This window comes from Centruroides sculpturatus, unplaced genomic scaffold, assembly GCF_000671375.1.
Source record: "Centruroides sculpturatus isolate CEXI.00-Female unplaced genomic scaffold, Cexi_2.0 scaffold260, whole genome shotgun sequence".
Lineage (NCBI taxonomy): Eukaryota > Metazoa > Arthropoda > Arachnida > Scorpiones > Buthidae > Centruroides > Centruroides sculpturatus.
The window spans coordinates 208,238-221,257 of NW_019384427.1; the positions used below are offsets into that span (position 1 = coordinate 208,238).

Below are 13,020 nucleotides of genomic sequence, written 5' to 3' on the forward strand. Positions count from 1 at the left end.
TTAAAAATTACATAATATATTATATATTAAAATAATATTTTCCGTTTTGATTCCGCCGCCTTTTCAGTTAGTTAGCTGTAGTGTTGGGGAAGGGAGGATTATTTATGTAATAAATATTATGGTTTATTTTATATCTTTAGTCTTAAATTAGTTATTTTGGCGGTAAGATGTATTAAAAACAAACGTGGTTTTTTTCCCTATAAAGATATGTTTAACGTTATTAGTTGACAAGAACTAAATAAACTTTCAAGGTTGATTCCTGTTTATAAGGTAAGTTAACCCTAAATATAAAACTTGTAGAAAAAAAAAAAATAATAATAATAAAAACATTTAATTATATTCATGCATTTCAGGTATTTTTAATTAACTGGAACTTGACATTTAATTTGTTAATTATCACAATTAAGAATAATTAGTATGAAAATTACTCAATTTCATAATTGCAATTTTACCTTGTCATATATTATTAAATAGCAGGTGTTTTATGTACATTTGTACATTTTCCAAAGCAATTTAATGCATTTTTCCAGCTTGATTTAAAGAATTTATGGCAAAGAATCTTTCTGGCAGAAATAATTTGTGTACATGTGTACACTTATATTTTGGGTATGTACATTTATAAAATGTGTGTGTGTGTAAACTCTTGCAGAATTTAAGTACAAAAGATTCTGGTAGGAGTTACTCTTAAGTAATTTGTGTATATGTATAATATATGTATACACATTATAAATTAGGTATGTATACAAAACATATATGCACAGTACATACACAATATGTTTACTTATTGTATACGTACATAATTTATAATGTGTATTCATGTATTATTATATATAATTTGTGTATCTGTATATACATATACACAAATTACTTAAAAGTAAATTCTGCATGAGTTTAATAATTTATTTCTCAGATTTATAAACAGTATTTGAATGTTATTTTCAAATTTTAAATCGATTTGTATCTGTCAACCCGGTGTATTTTAGTATTAGCATTAAGTTGTAATAAGTCATTATTTCGACACAAATGAATATTGGGTTATTTAAGCATTTTACAAAATATATTTTTAATACAATAGAAAAAATAAAATGTGTGATCCAGTTGGTTGCACTGAATAAGGAAAATTTCTAGTTATTTTTTTTTAAATGTTACAACACCTTAAATAGAAATTGTTGAGTAGTTTTTTTTTATTTATGTTATGTATAAATTTTGAATTAAGTTTATCACAATTATCATAAATAATAATAATTTAATTACTACAATGACAAGATTAAATTGTTACTTTTCAGATTTATTCTCTACTATAATTTATATAATGGCTAAGTTTGAAAAATTGAAAAAAAAAATTTAATTTCAAATATTTTAAACTTATAATATGTATATTGTATGGATGAATTATATTTAAAATTACTTTCAAATAAATCATAATATAGTGTGGCATTTTTATTATGACTTCTTTAATTTATTGCTGGATTAAAATGTTGTTATTTCTTTAAATTATTATATGATACAAATACTGCTATAGATGATGATTACAGTTAAAATAGTTTAAATATTATTTAATTTAATTGCATTAATTATATATTGTTTCATTTTATGTTGCTTATTTATTGTTATAAGAAATTGCTTAAATTTGTTTACATGTTAAATTTACATTTTATTTGTTATTAAATATCTCACAAACACTGGCAGCTCTTGGATCCAGAAAGTGGTGGGACCAGGTTAAAAAAGTTATTTAGGTTGTAGAATTTTAGCATAAGTAAGAAAATAACAAACATGCTTATTTTTGATTGGTTTAAAATTTGTTTATACAGGTTTGTGGTATTAGCAAAGTTATGAAGAATAACATGACAACAGGTTCAAAATATATAATTACAGTAAGCATTAGCATCAACAATTTAGTAAAGTGAACAATAATGGAAATTGACAAAAAGTTTTAATTGTCATTAAAACAAATGCAATAAATAAACAATCTTCAATAAAAACAAGTAACAGTAGTTCATAAACAAGAGAATTAATATATATTTATAAATGACAAAATAAAATTAAAGAATTGGAAAAAATAAATGTAATAATTAACCACAAAATAATATAATCCATCATATATATATATATATATATATAAGCCATTGATGCCACTGTTTGTGTATCTGTCACAATATGCCTAGAATGTGCACTAGGGAGGGTGTCCTGGACTATCTCATGATATATAAACCACAAAAGGTTGTAAAACATGTAATTTGCACACTTCCAAATACAGTTAAGCAGTGTAAGAGTACCCAATGAATGGATCTTGTCTCCAATGATGTATACTCATGTATATTCTCATACATATTCTGCCAGTATGCTAACTAGTAGCAACTGTGTTTATTCCTGTCTAATTTTCCTTACACTATTTAGTTGGGGACTGGCTCAAGTATTGTAGAATGTAATAATAATTTGTTAATTAAGATGGTTTTATGGAAGTAAGAATGGACTTATCATACAGAAGAACCATTGGAGACAAACAGGAATGAATTTAGACTTTATTGGTATCAGCTACATGAAAATGCATTTTAGGTGTCACACTGGAAGTACAACTTAAAATCTACAAAAAAATAGGTATAACTAGAGATATGAACTGATGAGGAGTATGACACTCGAAATGCATTTTCATGTAGCTGATATCAATAAAGTCTATAAGTTCATTCCTGCTTGTCTCCAATGGTTCTCCTGTATGATAAATCCATAAAAAAAGTGACACCCCTATAAGCTGTAAATCCTTTAAGAAGGGATTAATGTTACTTTAAGACACTCCTATCTTGGTCACTTAATATAAATATATACCTGAGTGAGATGGCCACCAAGATAGCGTTTAATTTATATTAAACTAGCTGCATTGCTCGGGCTTTTGAGTAGTTGGAGATTGGTGAGGTTGAGTTGGGGGGGTGATAAAAACAATGGTCTTTAACTAAAATGCACATTTATTGACTCAAATATTTACAGTAATGAAACTGCAAACATAAAAAATTGCTTAGGCTAAAGTTAAAAGGGGGTGGTACCCTGATATGTTTGTCTCATAGACTTAACATTGTATTTTTCCATTTCACTATGCATGAACCATTATACCTTTCTCAAGTCACTCTTCAGCTGCGTCATCTATAGGATAAGAGCTTTAATTTGCTATCTGAACCATATTTTTAACCCCAGTCATATACTCAAACTAAGTCAGACAAACTGAAACTCTCTTTCAATTAATATATGGATCTTAAGCAGTTTAACAGGAAAATTTTGGGCTTGGCCACATGAGTGAGGTAACTACAAAGTGAGGTTTTACTATACTTATAATTGTATGGTTTTTAAATGTTGGAAATCAATTTTTAATTGTGTGTCAAAGGTTACTGAAGAGGAACATATAGCTTGAAATGTGTCTTGCATATAGATGGGTAAATCAAGTTTGTTTATTGGTCAATAAAAGAGGATTTTAAAAATGTCCATGCATTATAAGATGACATAACCTATATTTATGATGTTAAACACAATGATATACTATTGTTGGCTTCCATATTGTTAAGTTGTTAACTGCTATAGTTCATTTCAATTGTGAATAGTTTTTCTTTCTTTTTAATATCATTTTTACATTCTTATTTTAATATATTCCATTAAAAGCATTTTAATCTTGCTTGCCAAATGGCTGAAGCAGCAAAGACATCTACCTGCTACTATGAGAGATCTATGTTTAAATCTGGGTTGGATCCTCAAATTTTTCATGAGTGATCTGGCCTTTATATCATTTCCATCTATCATAATTCAAATATCCAATTGCAAGCATGATTGAACATGTAATGCATATGAAGTAAATGATGCCTACAGGGTAAAAAGCAGGAAAGAAATTTTTAAAAGTCCAGTATTTTATTTAGTGGATGTCCTATTTTTCCTATGTCTTCTGTTTAAAATAACTTTTATATAAATAAACAAACAAGTTTAATGGGATGAAATTATAATAATACACTCAATGAAAAAAGAACTTAATTATTAATTCATCCGTTATATTTATTTTTAGTATATTAGAAAGAAGAAAAATCAAATAAAAACAGAATTAAAAGATCTTGAGATGGGAGTTAAGGTGGTAATAAAGGTTAAGTGAAAATAAATATTGTCCAAAAACTTATAACAGAAGTCTGTTAAAAGAATAATAGCTAAATTTTTAATGTTGTGACAAAAAATTTGAAAAATAAAATTATTAAATAGAACATCATTAAGTAAATATGTTTCTATCTTTATTTTTTCATATTTAATTTTTTATATTCATTTACAAAAAACTGGATTCTGAAAATAGAATTTTTAAATTGTGAAAATATTTAATCCAAGCAAAAGTAAAATATTTTAAAGTAAAGCTGATTACATTTTTGTGAGTAAGTAAATAGTGTTGTTTTACCATACTTATCTTAATATTCTTTATAAATTGTCATTCTTATAACTTTTATTGCATTCAATTCTTGTCATCTTTACTTTTTCTTTCCAGATAGACATACTATCTACTTGTTATGTAAAATCATAATTAAATAAATTAGTTTTAGTTTTAGTCCAAAATTTTGGGACTAACTTTTATTTGTGCTTTACTTTTTCTTTTCACTTTCATTGATTTCTTCTTCTTTTCTGATGTTCATCCATCTACTTAGTGGATAAACATTTTCTCTATCTCTTCTTCTTTCTAAACTCTTTCTCTTCTGCATAGTACACTATTTTCTGTCTAAAATATATTTTAATAAATACTGTATGAATCTATATAAATAACTGAACTTGAATTTATACATTGTAAAATATAACTTTTTAGAAGAAACTTTTATCATACAGGTATTAAATTACAAATAAATGTTGCTAGACCGACAAGTGCTTTCGACGATAATTATTTAACTATCTAAAACAACGTATCTAGCTCCACAATTTGGAGTCGCATAGCACATGCGCATTATAACCGTGCGTGTTTTTATTTAAAAATTGTCTTATGTTCTACTGTTGCTTCCATTCCAAAACGTTAATACACTTGGAACGGTCAGTTATTTGTAATAAAAAAAAGGAATTTAACTGTTTTTAATGACCTGAGGAAGACAAAAATAATTATCGTCGAAAGCGCTTGTCGGTCTAGCGACATTTATTTGTAATTTAATGCCTGTATGATAAAAGTTTCTCCTATTAAATGGTCGGCATGCTGTCCACTTCTGTATTATATATAACTTGTTTTTCTGTACTTCAAAATTCATTTTTATATGCATTTAGATAACTTGCTTTATATTGTTTTCAAATCCTACAACTGAAACTTCATTCACTTTTAATCAAGATTGATGTTTAAAACTTTGAGAACATAAGTCTGATGACAATGATGTTTAAGGGTGGCCCTTTTTACCCTGAAACCTAATAAACATAACTAAATGTAGAATTTAATCATGATGTACTGTACATGTATGTGTGAATGCACTGTAGTGATATATATGGTAGAGTGGCTCTAGCCCTCTTGCATGATCAATAAAAGCTTTTTTTTAAAATACAGTAAAATTATTATTTTACACAAATTTATTTTCAGTATATTACTTCTTTGCTTCATGTAAAATAAAAGATTTACATGTTCTACTCACACTTATTAATACTGGTGTGATAGCATAGCACCAAATTGTCTTTGTAGTACCTTCTAAACAATTCTCCAAATTTTCTCTGGAATCTGATTTGATTTGATTTGATTAATTTGATTTAATTAGATTTGATTAATGGAACATTTTAAAATGCATCGTTTATGTTTGATCTGCAGAAGATCCAGCTGAAGGATCAAAAACATTTGTCATTATCAAGATAATAAGCTACTGGAGAATTGTTTAGAAGGTACTACAAAGAAGATTTGGTGTTACATTCACATGTTGTTTACTTCTTGGTTTAATTATTTTTTATTTATTCTTCAAAATTATCTATAAATTTGGATGTTGATATTGAATATCCTTTTGGCTCTGCTACTTAATAAATTTTTATTGTTTCATGTTATGTTATATATTTGTCAAGTAATAAAATCATTTGTCATTTGTCAAATTTGTCATTTAGAGCATTAAATCTATATATAAAAAATGAATTTCAGAACAAAATTTATTTAAATGTTTTTGATATATTCTATTCTTCTTTGATGATTTATACAGTATATGAATACAATTAATTTTTTATATTTANTACAGTGTTTAAAATTGTTTGATCTTGAGAACAGCTGTTGGTCAACTTTTGCCAGACATTTACATAAAGGTCTCAGGGGAAGTTGGGATTCTAGCAAGATTTGTACTAATTATTACAAATATTCAAATACAACTGAAGTTTTTCGGTACTACTTATATAAAAGGGGACCAGAAAAACGGCCCAATCAAAAACTTCTAATTCGTATAGGATTACAAAATTTGCTGAGGTCATAATAATTTTTTTGTTGATTGCAAAGGATTATTTAGTTTTCCATTAATAAATAAGCCGGTTATATTTAAGTGTTACGGCATTGAAACATTCAGTAGAGGAAGAGGAATAAACAACCAAATATCTTAAGCTGAAATAGATAAATAAGCTTAATTAACCATATATATGGAAGTTTATAATAATAATGAAAACGTGTGAAAATTGGCAGAACAAACGAAACAATGCAGAAACTCCATTATCCTAATTGGGATTTCGGGCCGTTTGGATTTGCTCATTATCCGGATAATTAGATTTTTGCTTAAAATAGTTAATTTTCTCTTTATCTAAACACCATACTATGTATTTTAGTGTACATAATTGTGTAAACAAACACTGAAAATTTAACTACAAATAAATAGTATTGTCTACATTAAAAAATACTTCTCATGCATATATGTATAAATGCGTGTTTTTTTTAACAAGGTCGGAGGACAATTATATAATTGGAGTTTTACTGTACTCCACTGCATTAAAACGCTTTATTACAGTCTTTTATCCAACTTTGAGAGTAAAGGATAAGTTGTTTCTGGCCATTTATTCTAGACGATAAAATTCTATACAGACTTAGTGTTTTCGAAATCTATAGCTGTTTTTAATCTTTTGTTGTCCACAACTCAGAAATAGAAGTACATTGTCACATGACAGGCAACGGCGGATACGAGGATATTAAACGGCGGATATTAAATTTTATTTATTTATTGAAAACAGAACATAAGCCATTTATAAAACCCAACGTTTTCATTCAGTATTTAGCTCGAAAGACATAAATTCTTATTCTTCAGTTCTTCATTGAGTTACCTTTCATACTTAAACAGTTAAAATTTCTCCCCGATTTTTTCAAATAAGACCAGATTATCGGCAATTGGCTATCACAATTTTTATCAAATAAATTCGTAAAATCGGTCAAATCTCATAGAAAATTGATACAAACGCATCGCTCAGCCATCCGGCCATCAACGGCATCAATCCAAATCCATTTGCGGCGAATGGCGCTGTTCGCAGTAGCGGCATAATTTCGAATTAATGCTTAGACTCTTGCCAATCCAATTTTCACAATTGCTATAGCGAAACTGTGATATATTACAAAAAAAAACGAAATAAAAATGTATAAATTTATAAATAATGTAAATTAAATTTAGAAAATCGTAAATTTTTTTTACAAATATTAAAAATTACATAATATATTATATATTAAAATAATATTTTCCGTTTTGATTCCGCCGCCTTTTCAGTTAGTTAGCTGTAGTGTTGGGGAAGGGAGGATTATTTTTGTAATAAATATTATGGTTTATTTTATATCTTTAGTCTTAAATTAGTTATTTTGGCGGTAAGATGTATTAAAAACAAACGTGGTTTTTTTCCCTATAAAGATATGTTTAACGTTATTAGTTGACAAGAACTAAATAAACTTTCAAGGTTGATTCCTGTTTATAAGGTAAGTTAACCCTAAATATAAAACTTGTAGAAAAAAAAAAAATAATAATAATAAAAACATTTAATTATATTCATGCATTTCAGGTATTTTTAATTAACTGGAACTTGACATTTAATTTGTTAATTATCACAATTAAGAATAATTAGTATGAAAATTACTCAATTTCATAATTGCAATTTTACCTTGTCATATATTATTAAATAGCAGGTGTTTTATGTACATTTGTACATTTTCCAAAGCAATTTAATGCATTTTTCCAGCTTGATTTAAAGAATTTATGGCAAAGAATCTTTCTGGCAGAAATAATTTGTGTACATGTGTACACTTATATTTTGGGTATGTACATTTATAAAATGTGTGTGTGTGTAAACTCTTGCAGAATTTAAGTACAAAAGATTCTGGTAGGAGTTACTCTTAAGTAATTTGTGTATATGTATAATATATGTATACACATTATAAATTAGGTATGTATACAAAACATATATGCACAGTACATACACAATATGTTTACTTATTGTATACGTACATAATTTATAATGTGTATTCATGTATTATTATATATAATTTGTGTATCTGTATATACATATACACAAATTACTTAAAAGTAAATTCTGCATGAGTTTAATAATTTATTTCTCAGATTTATAAACAGTATTTGAATGTTATTTTCAAATTTTAAATCGATTTGTATCTGTCAACCCGGTGTATTTTAGTATTAGCATTAAGTTGTAATAAGTCATTATTTCGACACAAATGAATATTGGGTTATTTAAGCATTTTACAAAATATATTTTTAATACAATAGAAAAAATAAAATGTGTGATCCAGTTGGTTGCACTGAATAAGGAAAATTTCTAGTTATTTTTTTTTAAATGTTACAACACCTTAAATAGAAATTGTTGAGTAGTTTTTTTTTATTTATGTTATGTATAAATTTTGAATTAAGTTTATCACAATTATCATAAATAATAATAATTTAATTACTACAATGACAAGATTAAATTGTTACTTTTCAGATTTATTCTCTACTATAATTTATATAATGGCTAAGTTTGAAAAATTGAAAAAAAAAATTTAATTTCAAATATTTTAAACTTATAATATGTATATTGTATGGATGAATTATATTTAAAATTACTTTCAAATAAATCATAATATAGTGTGGCATTTTTATTATGACTTCTTTAATTTATTGCTGGATTAAAATGTTGTTATTTCTTTAAATTATTATATGATACAAATACTGCTATAGATGATGATTACAGTTAAAATAGTTTAAATATTATTTAATTTAATTGCATTAATTATATATTGTTTCATTTTATGTTGCTTATTTATTGTTATAAGAAATTGCTTAAATTTGTTTACATGTTAAATTTACATTTTATTTGTTATTAAATATCTCACAAACACTGGCAGCTCTTGGATCCAGAAAGTGGTGGGACCAGGTTAAAAAAGTTATTTAGGTTGTAGAATTTTAGCATAAGTAAGAAAATAACAAACATGCTTATTTTTGATTGGTTTAAAATTTGTTTATACAGGTTTGTGGTATTAGCAAAGTTATGAAGAATAACATGACAACAGGTTCAAAATATATAATTACAGTAAGCATTAGCATCAACAATTTAGTAAAGTGAACAATAATGGAAATTGACAAAAAGTTTTAATTGTCATTAAAACAAATGCAATAAATAAACAATCTTCAATAAAAACAAGTAACAGTAGTTCATAAACAAGAGAATTAATATATATTTATAAATGACAAAATAAAATTAAAGAATTGGAAAAAATAAATGTAATAATTAACCACAAAATAATATAATCCATCATATATATATATATATATATATAAGCCATTGATGCCACTGTTTGTGTATCTGTCACAATATGCCTAGAATGTGCACTAGGGAGGGTGTCCTGGACTATCTCATGATATATAAACCACAAAAGGTTGTAAAACATGTAATTTGCACACTTCCAAATACAGTTAAGCAGTGTAAGAGTACCCAATGAATGGATCTTGTCTCCAATGATGTATACTCATGTATATTCTCATACATATTCTGCCAGTATGCTAACTAGTAGCAACTGTGTTTATTCCTGTCTAATTTTCCTTACACTATTTAGTTGGGGACTGGCTCAAGTATTGTAGAATGTAATAATAATTTGTTAATTAAGATGGTTTTATGGAAGTAAGAATGGACTTATCATACAGAAGAACCATTGGAGACAAACAGGAATGAATTTAGACTTTATTGGTATCAGCTACATGAAAATGCATTTTAGGTGTCACACTGGAAGTACAACTTAAAATCTACAAAAAAATAGGTATAACTAGAGATATGAACTGATGAGGAGTATGACACTCGAAATGCATTTTCATGTAGCTGATATCAATAAAGTCTATAAGTTCATTCCTGCTTGTCTCCAATGGTTCTCCTGTATGATAAATCCATAAAAAAAGTGACACCCCTATAAGCTGTAAATCCTTTAAGAAGGGATTAATGTTACTTTAAGACACTCCTATCTTGGTCACTTAATATAAATATATACCTGAGTGAGATGGCCACCAAGATAGCGTTTAATTTATATTAAACTAGCTGCATTGCTCGGGCTTTTGAGTAGTTGGAGATTGGTGAGGTTGAGTTGGGGGGGGTGATAAAAACAATGGTCTTTAACTAAAATGCACATTTATTGACTCAAATATTTACAGTAATGAAACTGCAAACATAAAAAATTGCTTAGGCTAAAGTTAAAAGGGGGTGGTACCCTGATATGTTTGTCTCATAGACTTAACATTGTATTTTTCCATTTCACTATGCATGAACCATTATACCTTTCTCAAGTCACTCTTCAGCTGCGTCATCTATAGGATAAGAGCTTTAATTTGCTATCTGAACCATATTTTTAACCCCAGTCATATACTCAAACTAAGTCAGACAAACTGAAACTCTCTTTCAATTAATATATGGATCTTAAGCAGTTTAACAGGAAAATTTTGGGCTTGGCCACATGAGTGAGGTAACTACAAAGTGAGGTTTTACTATACTTATAATTGTATGGTTTTTAAATGTTGGAAATCAATTTTTAATTGTGTGTCAAAGGTTACTGAAGAGGAACATATAGCTTGAAATGTGTCTTGCATATAGATGGGTAAATCAAGTTTGTTTATTGGTCAATAAAAGAGGATTTTAAAAATGTCCATGCATTATAAGATGACATAACCTATATTTATGATGTTAAACACAATGATATACTATTGTTGGCTTCCATATTGTTAAGTTGTTAACTGCTATAGTTCATTTCAATTGTGAATAGTTTTTCTTTCTTTTTAATATCATTTTTACATTCTTATTTTAATATATTCCATTAAAAGCATTTTAATCTTGCTTGCCAAATGGCTGAAGCAGCAAAGACATCTACCTGCTACTATGAGAGATCTGTGTTTAAATCTGGGTTGGATCCTCAAATTTTTCATGAGTGATCTGGCCTTTATATCATTTCCATCTATCATAATTCAAATATCCAATTGCAAGCATGATTGAACATGTAATGCATATGAAGTAAATGATGCCTACAGGGTAAAAAGCAGGAAAGAAATTTTTAAAAGTCCAGTATTTTATTTAGTGGATGTCCTATTTTTCCTATGTCTTCTGTTTAAAATAACTTTTATATAAATAAACAAACAAGTTTAATGGGATGAAATTATAATAATACACTCAATGAAAAAAGAACTTAATTATTAATTCATCCGTTATATTTATTTTTAGTATATTAGAAAGAAGAAAAATCAAATAAAAACAGAATTAAAAGATCTTGAGATGGGAGTTAAGGTGGTAATAAAGGTTAAGTGAAAATAAATATTGTCCAAAAACTTATAACAGAAGTCTGTTAAAAGAATAATAGCTAAATTTTTAATGTTGTGACAAAAAATTTGAAAAATAAAATTATTAAATAGAACATCATTAAGTAAATATGTTTCTATCTTTATTTTTTCATATTTAATTTTTTATATTCATTTACAAAAAACTGGATTCTGAAAATAGAATTTTTAAATTGTGAAAATATTTAATCCAAGCAAAAGTAAAATATTTTAAAGTAAAGCTGATTACATTTTTGTGAGTAAGTAAATAGTGTTGTTTTACCATACTTATCTTAATATTCTTTATAAATTGTCATTCTTATAACTTTTATTGCATTCAATTCTTGTCATCTTTACTTTTTCTTTCCAGATAGACATACTATCTACTTGTTATGTAAAATCATAATTAAATAAATTAGTTTTAGTTTTAGTCCAAAATTTTGGGACTAACTTTTATTTGTGCTTTACTTTTTCTTTTCACTTTCATTGATTTCTTCTTCTTTTCTGATGTTCATCCATCTACTTAGTGGATAAACATTTTCTCTATCTCTTCTTCTTTCTAAACTCTTTCTCTTCTGCATAGTACACTATTTTCTGTCTAAAATATATTTTAATAAATACTGTATGAATCTATATAAATAACTGAACTTGAATTTATACATTGTAAAATATAACTTTTTAGAAGAAACTTTTATCATACAGGTATTAAATTACAAATAAATGTTGCTAGACCGACAAGTGCTTTCGACGATAATTATTTAACTATCTAAAACAACGTATCTAGCTCCACAATTTGGAGTCGCATAGCACATGCGCATTATAACCGTGCGTGTTTTTATTTAAAAATTGTCTTATGTTCTACTGTTGCTTCCATTCCAAAACGTTAATACACTTGGAACGGTCAGTTATTTGTAATAAAAAAAAGGAATTTAACTGTTTTTAATGACCTGAGGAAGACAAAAATAATTATCGTCGAAAGCGCTTGTTGGTCTAGCGACATTTATTTGTAATTTAATGCCTGTATGATAAAAGTTTCTCCTATTAAATGGTCGGCATGCTGTCCACTTCTGTATTATATATAACTTGTTTTTCTGTACTTCAAAATTCATTTTTATATGCATTTAGATAACTTGCTTTATATTGTTTTCAAATCCTACAACTGAAACTTCATTCACTTTTAATCAAGATTGATGTTTAAAACTTTGAGAACATAAGTCTGATGACAATGATGTTTAAGGGTGGCCCTTTTTACCCTGAAACCTAATAA

The 13,020-nt window shown here is 26.8% G+C and overlaps 1 protein-coding gene across 1 annotated transcript in view; it reads left to right on the plus strand.

The window, feature by feature from the left end:
• The first annotated feature begins 7,690 nt into the window (after positions 1 to 7,690).
• Positions 7,691 to 13,020, plus strand: part of LOC111619599 (serine/threonine-protein kinase D1-like) — a 56,485-nt gene continuing 51,155 nt past the window's right edge. Inside the window, exon 1 of the mRNA XM_023361362.1 lies at positions 7,691 to 7,891. The gene's annotated coding sequence lies outside the window, so the exon portion shown is untranslated. The remainder of the gene's footprint in view (positions 7,892 to 13,020) is intronic.